Source organism: Salvia hispanica, chromosome 6 (genome assembly GCF_023119035.1).
Source record: "Salvia hispanica cultivar TCC Black 2014 chromosome 6, UniMelb_Shisp_WGS_1.0, whole genome shotgun sequence".
Classification (NCBI taxonomy): Eukaryota; Viridiplantae; Streptophyta; class Magnoliopsida; order Lamiales; family Lamiaceae; genus Salvia; species Salvia hispanica.
In genome coordinates this window covers 16,072,672-16,083,737 of record NC_062970.1, presented here as the reverse complement: position 1 = coordinate 16,083,737, position 11,066 = coordinate 16,072,672, and positions in this window count along the sequence as shown.

The following is an 11,066-nucleotide window of genomic DNA, read 5'->3' as shown; positions in this document are numbered from 1 at the left end:
ACATTTATTTGACTGATCACCTTATAAATGCATGTGGATTTTACTACAAGAACTGAGAAGTGAGTAGTTTAATTTGAAAGAGAAGAAATTGACGTCTTTGCCAATATAATCGAGAGATTTGAGCCTTTGAATGAAGCTAAGTATCTTAGGAGCTATTAGGAGATGTTGCCTTAGTTCTAGGAAGGAGACTTCGGTTCTAGGTAGCAATCTACAAACTATATGCTTTGAGAAAAGATATAGTTTTACCTTAGTGATAGCTTAATAACCCTTGAGACCCTTTGTTGGCATAGTTAGGAAGTTAGTTGAGCATAGGATAGTTGTTATCGATCTCGTAGGATTCTACTCTTCTCATCCTTAATCTACATCCATTTTCTTATTTGCTTTTAGTTCTCTAGTTGTTTTTAATTGTTTTTACCTTGCTTTTAAGTAGATTTAGAAAACCCAAACTTTCCGATTCATTTAGATAGTAGTTGAGGTTGGTTCGTGGTAATTAGGTTGACACTGATTGTCTCTGTGGATAATCTTTGCTTACTATTTGCTACATGAGCCCCGTACATTTGCGGGTATACTTGTGTTAAAAATAAGTTGAGTCATGTACTATAAATTATAAACATTTGCAGGATGAAAACATAATTGATAATATTTTTAGGTGGAAGATGTATATAACAAAGACGTAGGGGCAAAACTGTATTTATAGATACTTGAAGGAGTCAATTGTAAATTTTTTAGGAAGGAAATAAGTGTAGTCTTGGTCCACATTATGCCACACTTATAGGTGTCATATAATGGAATATGTCATGCCCTTTTGAGGTGTGATAATAAACGCATATTGCATATTACCTATTGTTACACTGACTTACATCACACTTGTTAAAGGTGAGACTACAGATGAAGTGTAACGTTGTTATATTTCTAGTGGCATTTTTAGGTATCATAAAAAGCCAATTTTCTAGTAGTATATAGTACCACAAAAACTGAAAACGGCTCAAGCGCTTGACGATTTTATAGACCAAACCGGACCGGACAACATGCCGATTCACGGGTTGAACCAACTTCAATCCCGACAACCGGTGGTGTCCGTCTTCTAGCTAGTCTAGTAGTGATAGTGTATTACACTCACCTCCTTTCTTATTTTCTTATTATTAGTGTTTAACGAGTTGTAATGGTATAAGTTGTAAATTAATTGATGTATATGAGTAATGAGTTGGGGGATAACTTTTCATAAATATTACCGGTATATTGATGCACTTTTTATTAGCACTAAATAAACCTTCAAGTATACAGAGTATATATAGTATAGCTAAAGGTTAGTACCGGATATCGAACACGGGGAAGACGAACACAAAGTTTCTATCCTCTACTAAGCTCAAATACTATCTGGAAAAACAAGTGGGTTTTGAAAACTTTTGGAAAACTAAAAACAATAGAAAGCATAGACCAACTAAAAGCGAATAAAGCACGGAGAAAGACGATAGAGATAAGAGAATCCCAGGGATGTGTGTTCACAGTTATGGTTATACAAAATTCCAACTACAATACCCTAGCACAGTTATTACTTTGATAGAACGAGTCACCTAGCTTATGCTCATGCGATACAGACGTTGATTACAAGATTAGGGTTGTCAATCCTAACACGTAACTCCAAAAGCTCCTAAGACCCTTGAAAAGTCCTCACTCTCAATTAACAGTGCCGTTTTAAGGGAAGCTAACTGTAGTGTCTATTAAGTGGATCTAACTCGCTAGAACTCTGTCACACGCTTATGAAGCAAGTTATATTAAATCATACACAATTGTGTCACTCAATCATGCAGCATCAAAATTACTTAGGGAATAAACAAAGTAAAAACAAAACGGATATTAAATAAAAAAAGGAATTTGTATAACCAAAGTCGTTACTAACACATCCCTATAATCATATGAGTTTAGTTACACATAAATGAATAAGCTAAAAACATAGATTGAAGGGAAGACAATTTGAACATAAAACTAAAGCAAATAAAACCCGTAGGTTGAATCCTTGTCGTTCTTGATGTTCTTGAAATCCTTCTCCAACTCCTTGCACCAATGAAGTACTCTAGGTCTTGATCTCTATGAAGTATTTTGCAAGTAGAAGTTCTCTCTTTTTGATGAAGTTTGAAGTCTTATTTATAGGGGAAAGCCATTCCTTGTTGTAGAAGGAAAAGATCTCCAAAATATGGTAAATTTGGGCGCAAATCTAGGGCTTCTCGGGCGCCTTTCTCCGGCGAGCCGCCTATCTAGGGGTCGCCGCGTTGGAGTCCAGAGTCTGTTCCTCGGCTCCCTTTTTCGGCTCAATTATGCACATTTCTCACAAAACACGTCAAAATACCAAACTAGACAAAATATGCAAATAATGGACGTGTAGAGTGACTTTGACATTAAAAACGGACCAAATAATGGCCTTAAAACAGTGCAAAATCCGAGCGTATCATATATACCGGTATTAACGAATATTACCGGCATATGTTACCGAATATAATGAATATTACCCAAAAAATTTAACAAAGTTACCGGTATATGTTACCGAATATAATGAATATAATCAATAATACCGATATATACTGGTATAACGAGTGTTACCAACTTTGGTAATATTTCGGTATATCGTACCGAAGTTACAACATTTTGATTCTAATTAAATCTAGTATCTTTTGTTTTCGTATGTAGTTGAACATGAATGTATTCCATCTAGCATCTTTGTTTTCGAATGTTGTTGAACTTGAACACTTCGGTTTTCGTAATGCATTTCTTTAGTTTGCTATCTTCTGTGGACGAGTGGACATGTCAAAAGAGGGAGCTAGCTACATCAAATTTGGATAGCCCCTCTCTCTCGGTCTCTCCCTCTCACACACACACAACATACCACATACTGCAGATCTTTTGTCCCCTCACATACTGCAGATATTGGGATCATTACTATTTTAATCAAAATTTTAAATTTATTTCTTATTATAAAATAAAAACTTTTGAATCTCTACTTATTATCTCATGTAACTCAAAATCAAAACTAATATTATAATAACAAAACCTCATAATTTTAGATATATCGACATATTTTAATTTTAACACTACATATAGGTAAAAGTTGCCATAAATAATTCCAAACTCCATATATAGAAAGCATTGGAGTTCGCACCTAATATTTTACTATACTTCATATTTTTGTTTTACTAGTATTTAAATTATTCGTTGAGAGTAGTTTAGTACACCAGTTATGATTGAGTATCATGAATCTTTGAATATTCTTTAATACAATATGGGAGTTAAGTGAAGGAAACAATTAGAAAAAAAAACATTAATTCATCATGCATATTTTATTAGATTTTGACATTTTATGCATTGCTAATAAAATTTGTACTCCAAGTCTCCATTTTAGATATTTAAATTTAATTCGGTCGTTTAGAAATTACCGTAACAGTCAAATAATAAATCTTATACTAGAATAAAACTCGGATTGAACTAGTATGCAAATCATTTTAATTATGTTTTGAATAATTTATAGATAATGACATTCTATATTGACAAAAATCAATGTTAGAGGTCATACTTTTTGGTTCTAGCTTGAGACTACACATTCTTAATGACAATTCTTCTTAATTGAATCCCCCATTTATATAGGTCAATGTAACATTAACTTACATTTAAGTGTAGATCATCTCCTATTATTTGTTGGGTAAATACAAAGCTATAAATCAATATTAGACCTATCGATTATCATATAATATTCGCCTTGATCAGATACTTCCGCTAATTGAATACCCACAAAATAGGATCGAGTAAGAATCACGAAATATTTTAAGCGGGCTGGTTTAATTGTAAGATCTTGTTGAGTTTTGGGTTTTAGCTATTTTATCAAACAAATATTTAGAAAAATAAATTAAAAGAATCACAAAAATTTTATTCTAAATTTATGAAAAAAATTAGATGATTTAGAATAAATATCTGCATCATACTACTTGCGTTCACGAATGTACTTCTTATTGATGAATTTTGTATGCCTTTAAATTATCTTTGATCGTATATCATTTTGCCCAACTCTTTTTCTCGCATGTGAAATTGAAACTCAATAGTCTAGCTAATTGTTACGAATTGTCATAGTTCTTTTGCATTCTCACCAAATAAACATCTGTTTTTCATAAGCGTATATACAATATTGGAAGTCAGCTTGAGAACAAATCTCAGCCACAAGATCAAGAAATGAGTTGGGTCTTCTCTTTCCCATATTTGAACATTTCACTTTCATCTGTCTCTTCTCTAAATCTTCTTCTCTCCCCGTCGAATACATAGTGTTCCGCAATCGTGACCTCCATTCTTCGTCATGTTTCCTCCATTCCAGCCGCCGTTTCCTCCATTCCTAGTCGTCGCATAGTTAAGGCTCATCACCGTGATTTTCTCCATCAATATCCGGCGCTGTGTTCTCCATTCCTCGCCGTGTTTTCTTCATTCTAGCCACCGTTTCCTTCGGCTCGGATAAGAGCATGCCAGACGTTGTGCCGCCCCCACCGCCGTCGGCAGCGATGACGTTCACTTCTTGAAATCACCTTATAATAATATAGTAAAGTCAACGACGCCGACCCTTGTCGAGTTGCTGAAGAATGGTTTTGGCTTTGGCTCCTCAACTCACTCCATCGACCTAGTCGCTTTTCAACAGAAAGTCAAAAAGTCATACATAAAACTCCACGATCAGAAACTGAAGGGGCCTGTCTCGGCTGACACCATGAGTTGCGAGATCAGATCCGATGGTGGTTCCAACGACTCCGTTAAGGATGGTTCTGACGACTCCGATGATGAAGATATGGAGGTCAGGATGGCGGTGGTTTCATCGAGACTGTTGCTGGTGGAGGTGGTGGAGGTTTCTCTGGTGTAGGTCAGACGGGAGGTGGTTCCATCGAGACCGCTGCTGGTATAGGTATATATCGGTATAACGAATATTACCGGTATATGTTACCGAAATAATGAATATTACCAAAAAAATTTAACAAAGTTACCGGTATATGTTACCGAATATAATGAATATTTATATTTAAATCAATGAATTAGGTCCAAGAATTGATTTAAGTTTAAGAAGCTACTCCTATATATGGTCAAAAAAATTTAAAAAGGGGATATATTTGTCCATAAACAATTTAATCTTATAAAATGTTTTTTCACCAAACAAGATTTTATGATAAGTTTGAATTTTCTGTTATGCTACCAAACACGCGCATAGAAATTATAACTATAAATCGAGTCATCCGTAGTGCGGCCTTTAAATTTAAATTATTTACTCATAATAAAAAAAAAGAAATACTAACCATGACAAACTATGATACAGATAGAAATATCTTCCATTCGCCTTACTATGCCTAAACGACAATCATGACAAACAGTGTATAAACTCGGAAGAGATCACGTCATACATTATATACTGCATTTCATAATACACCATTAAAAAAGTGACAAGTGGATCTCATTTATTAGAAAATAAAGTTATTTCCAACAAAATCTCTCCAATTCAAGTAGAAAAATTTAACTTTTATGTACCAAAGTTAAAATTGTACTTCACTCAAATCAATTTCAGTTCATATGCTCAAATTTAATAGAACAAAATAAATAATGTCAAATTTACTATCTTGGATTTCGTGTTTTTTTTTCTTTCTAATATTATTTCAGTTAATTATGCTCATTTTTAAAAAAAAAAAATGGGGGAAAGTTTATAAAATCACCCCAAAACTCAAATAAATGCAGGACTTATGATTAACTTGCTTATTTTTATTTAGGTCTTTTAAATACTTTCCATTCAATAAAATAGTAAAATATACGTTTGCATATTAAATTATTTTATATAGTAATATGTTTCAACTTTAATAATTATTTCCACCGTTTCATAGTAATGGAGACGTTTCTTTTCGGCACGGAGATTAAGAAAATTGTGTTAGGTGAGTTAAGTAAAGGAAGAATAAAGTGGAAAATGAAAAAGGTAGAGAGATGAAGAGAGAATAATATAAGAGAGAGTAAAGTAGGTGTGGAGAATCGTGTTGACTTTTACTAAAAAAAATGACTCCATTACTATGGAACGTACCGAAATGGCAAAATGACTAAGAGAGAGTAAAGTAGGTGTGGAGAAATTCTCCATTGATTGTGGTAGTTTCTGGTGGTCTGCGGTGGGTCTTGGTGGTGGTTGGTGGTGGTTCACCGGTGCTGCACCAAACGAAAAGGAAAAGAAAAATAAGGGTTTGTGAGAGAAAATAATTGGGGAGGGAGGTTAAAAATTTGGGAGTTATTTTTTTAGAAGAAGGAAAGAAAAGACAAAAGGAAAATGAAAATAAAAGGAAATAAAATTAAAAGGAAAAGAAAAAGAAAAGGAGAGGGACGGTTGGCAGCTGACGCAATGCGTCAGAAACCGTACGCCTCCCGATCTATCCGAAATTTGAAATTCTAATTTTGAAAATTTTTTAATAACTCCTTTTTTTTCCCGAAAACTCTCCCTCTCTTTAAACTGCCAAAGCACACATTCCTCTCACAACAACTTCAGATTAAAAAATGAAACATTAACCTCCCATGTCAAGAAGATCAAATGGTTTCCTAGGGCAGGTTGATGTTTCAAAAATATTTTTTTGGAAAATTAAATTTTTTTACTTTATTTGGATTTTCTTTTTAAAACGACTTCTAATTATTTACAGATTTGCGTAGGTAATCTTGGGATTGAGTTGGTCAGTGTTCTAATAAGAAAATGCTAAACTATCTACCTGACCAAGCAGAAATCCCGAAGATTACCCCGCACTTAACCAACTAGGCAATAGAGGAAAGTGAACGCAGTGGATTTCTTCCACTATGCAACTTTCTGAAATGTCTCTGAAAATTTTGACCCTATGACCGTTCACAAGAAAATGGACCGAGTTAGGATTTACACCCTGAATCTCCACTGCACCGTTAGCTCGTAAACCCACGATGGTGTAAGGCCCGATCCACATAGATTTTAGCTTTCCTGGCATTAGATTGAGGCGAGATTGGAAGAGGAGTACTTTCTGACCAACTTTCAATTCCTTGACCCGGATGTTCCGATCATGCCATAATTTCATTTTTTCCTAATACCACATCGCAGCATCGTATGACTCCAATCTTAGCTCCTCCAACGCTTGAAGCTGCAATTTCCTCCTCTTCTTCACAGGCCTGGGGCTTCACATTCATTTCTTTAATCGCCCAATATGCTTTATGTTCCACCTTGACCGGGAGGTGGCACATCTTCTCAAACACAAGTACATCCCAATAGGAGTCTTGAATGCAGTATTGTAAGCCCACAAGACGTCATCAAGACTCTTGCTCCAGTCCTTTCTTGATTCTTCCCTGACCAGTTAGAGTGAATATTCTGTCCCTCTTGGTTCCGATTGGGCCAATTCTGTTGGTTCTCAACTGGGTTAGGATTCTGGGGAGGAGGTGGCTGGTTCCCATTAGACCATCTGAAACAGGGGTTGTCCCTCTACGGTGCATCCTTATTCCTCCATTGGTTCCAACTTGTATTCTGATTATTCTGATTCCAATTTCCCATAACATTCACATGGGCTTGATATTCTCCATCCCCTGGCGGACCGTAGTAAGGTTGGGGTTGATTCTCCTCTTGGCCTGGTAATTTCTCATTCTCTTGTGATGCATGGGAGTTTTTCTTCTCGATTGCGCTCAGGAGTGCCTTTTCCAACCTGTCTATACCTTCCCCCACTCCTTCTTCATCCTGCTCCTTTGCCGCATTTGTCGATCCTCTTCTAAGGATGGAGCGTGGTTGATCGTATGCCTTCTTCGCATCAATCAACCTTCCTAAGTTCTCTTTGGCTTCACTCACCTTCTTTTAGGTAAAATTTCTCCCACTCGAGGTGTTCATCAGATCCTTAAACTCAGGTTTTGCTCCTTTGTAGAACATATAGAAGATTTCGGTTTCTGTCATCCTGTGATTGGGGCAGGCATCGAGCAACCCCTTGAAACGTGACCAATACTGGCTCATAGACTCATCATAATCTTGCTTACACTCTAGAATTTCCTTCTTGAGGGCATTGGTTTTGTTCGAAGGAAAAAGGTAGTCTAAGAAGACCAACTTAAAATCCCCCCAGGTACGGATAGAGTCTGGTGGTAACCTCAATAACCAGGTGTTTGCTTCTCCCTTCAATGCAAATGGAATCGCGCGTAGGTGGTAATCCTCCTCCGTTGCTTTGTTGGTCTCTTCTAAATACTGCACAGCTTACTAAACTCGTTAAGGAACTCATATGGACACTCGTTCCTCCGCCCATAAAAAGTCGGTAAAATGCCTAGCACATTTGTTTTGATGTCGGTTGCCTTCTGGCGCAGGGTAGTGACAATAGCCTGGGCGGGCTCACCGTCTAGATGGGCAGTGAGCCAGCCAATTTCCGGATCGTCGTCAACCGCGTTGGCCATATCTCCAACAGTCCCTTCCTCTGTCTCTGAAGTTGACTCGGGTTCCTTCTTAACAAGGTTGATTCCTCATCATTATCTGACCTCAAATGAGCTGGACCTCCTGTTGTTAGCCCTGATCTGGTAGTGACGGGGGCGATGGTTTCCCTTGGTTGCCAAATGAGTCGTGATTCTTTCCACTCGGGCTCTTGATTCCAACTGCCGAACCTGAAGCCTCTGCTCATAAACTGAAAAGAAAAAGGAAAAACAACAAATTAAAACTATGTACGCCAAATCACTCTAAACTCAAATGAAAAATACGTCATCTCTCCATAGCAACGGCGCATTTGATGGTCAGGCTGAGAGCACAATACATATCAAGTAGTTCACAATCCTCAGGTCAAGGGAATTCACTGGATTACAAGGTCTAGGAAATCTTAACCGAGAAGACTCTGGTCGTTGGACTCATTCTCAACCAACTGTCAAAGAAAACTCCAACCCACTACACTTTAAATTAGTATAGAGAAGTAAAGGGTCGATCCCACAGAAAGGAATGTGACAAAAGTAAGAGTTCAGAGGACTTGGGAATGAGGTTGGCTGCTGCCACGCAATTTTTGGTTGAGAACTTTAACTACTAGACTTGGGAAAATGTAGAGTTACCTAATCTAATAGCTAGACCTAGGGAACGTAAAATACGATGCAAACATTCATAATGAAACATAGATCAAGCAGAGAGTAGAACTTAATAACTGAAACTTACTAGACCTAGTGAATGGATTTCCTAAAAACTACTAAGCAAACAAAAGCATGCAGTGAGGACCATTTTCCCAAAACAGAAATAGTACGGATGAAAAGCTGCAGCAACGAAATTCTGACTCTAACTAACAACGATCTTCATCTCTTCCAACAATCTAAGCATAAACATGTAGAAAACAGAGCAATAAACCAGATTGGAACAGAGCATACCAAATCGCACGACAGAAATTACGATTAGTGCGGAAAATAGAGCAGATCTACAACTATTAGACGAAGTAAAAAAAAGAATAGATACTAAACATCATAACCATGCAAAATTTCACCACCCTGTTTCAGATCCAAACGTCGAACACTTAATCTACTCCGGATCCAAGCAATCCGAACTCAACAATAACAAAATCCATCTCCATCAACTCCGATTCAATAGCTTTACTCCGATCAACAACAATTAAACCACGATTCAACTCCGATCCAATAAGTCAAGTGCGAAAAGCATCCAAAACAAGTGAATAGCACAGATCAACATAAAACGGAAACCAAAATGAAACACACTGCCATAGCTAAAATATTCGGTGATTCAACAACAATTCAACAGACACCGACACGACACAAACAACACAAAAACAAAAATTAAGTACTACCTCCGTCCCCCAAAATTTGTCCCACTTTGACCCGACATGGTATTTAAGAAATATAATGGAAAGTGAGTTGAAAAAGTTAGTGGATTGTATGTCATACTTTTATATATTAGTTTTACAATAAAATGTGAGTAGAAATGAGTTAGTGGAATATGAGGTCCACTACCAAAAATGGTAAAAAGTGAAATGAGACAAATTTTTGGGGACAGACGAAAATGGAAAAATGGGACAAATTTTTGGGGACGAAGGTAGTAGCAATTGTTTCTTCGCTCTCCGTGAGAACGGTGTTACACAACGATTTAAACAAACGAACCGACGAAACCCCCTTGAATTACCCCATTGCGTGTAGTGTGTAGAGAAAAGTGTGTGAAAAAGTGAGCTAAGAGCTGGAGTGTGAGAATGATGCAGATGATGATTTCTTTGATACGTGCTTCAGTATTTATAGACGGGGAGCTGACCTTCTAGACTCTTCCTGGAATTCTCCGTTTTGCCCTTCTCCTAGAAGTTTCCTCCGTCTGGTAAAAATGATGTTCTTTTGCTCTCCTTTCTTCTTGATTCCTCCGTCTGGCAGATTTTCTCCTTCACTTCCTAGGCCTGGCGGATTTCTCTACACACCTGACTTAAAACATGTGTTAGACCATGTAAATCACTAAATTTACCCCCATAACCTATGCATGAAATTGGCCTTATCACCATCACACAAGAATATTCACTTTTTAGTTTTTGCAACTTTTTTCTTTCCAATTGTGGAACCTATTATCCACTAACAAATACTCCATCCGTCCCACTTTAGGAGTCTCAGTTGAGTTTGGCACGGGTTTTAAGAAATATAAAGGAAAGTTGGTGAAAAAAGATAGTGGAATGCGGGTCTTACTTTTTTATATTAGTTTTATAATAAAATGCGAGTGGAAAAAAATTAGTGGAATGTGGGGTCTAATACCATTTATGAAATATTTCAACCGGGACTCTTAAAGTGGGACACCCGAAAATGGTAAACTGGGACTCCTAAAGTGGGACAGAGGGAGTATTAATTATTTTTTCTTTCTATTCCTCTTACTTTATTAATTGTGCATTACAATCCCCAACTAAAAATCCATACTCTTGTGGAACGAAGGAAATATTGCACAGTATTATTTAAAATAAAAGAGAGAGATAAAATTTATATTATGGAATGTCACCAAAGTGTAAACATTGCATAAGAAAATAAAATTGCTTCAAAAAACACTGCATGAATAAATTTATGACGTTTAACCTATTTACAATAACTTTTCTCTA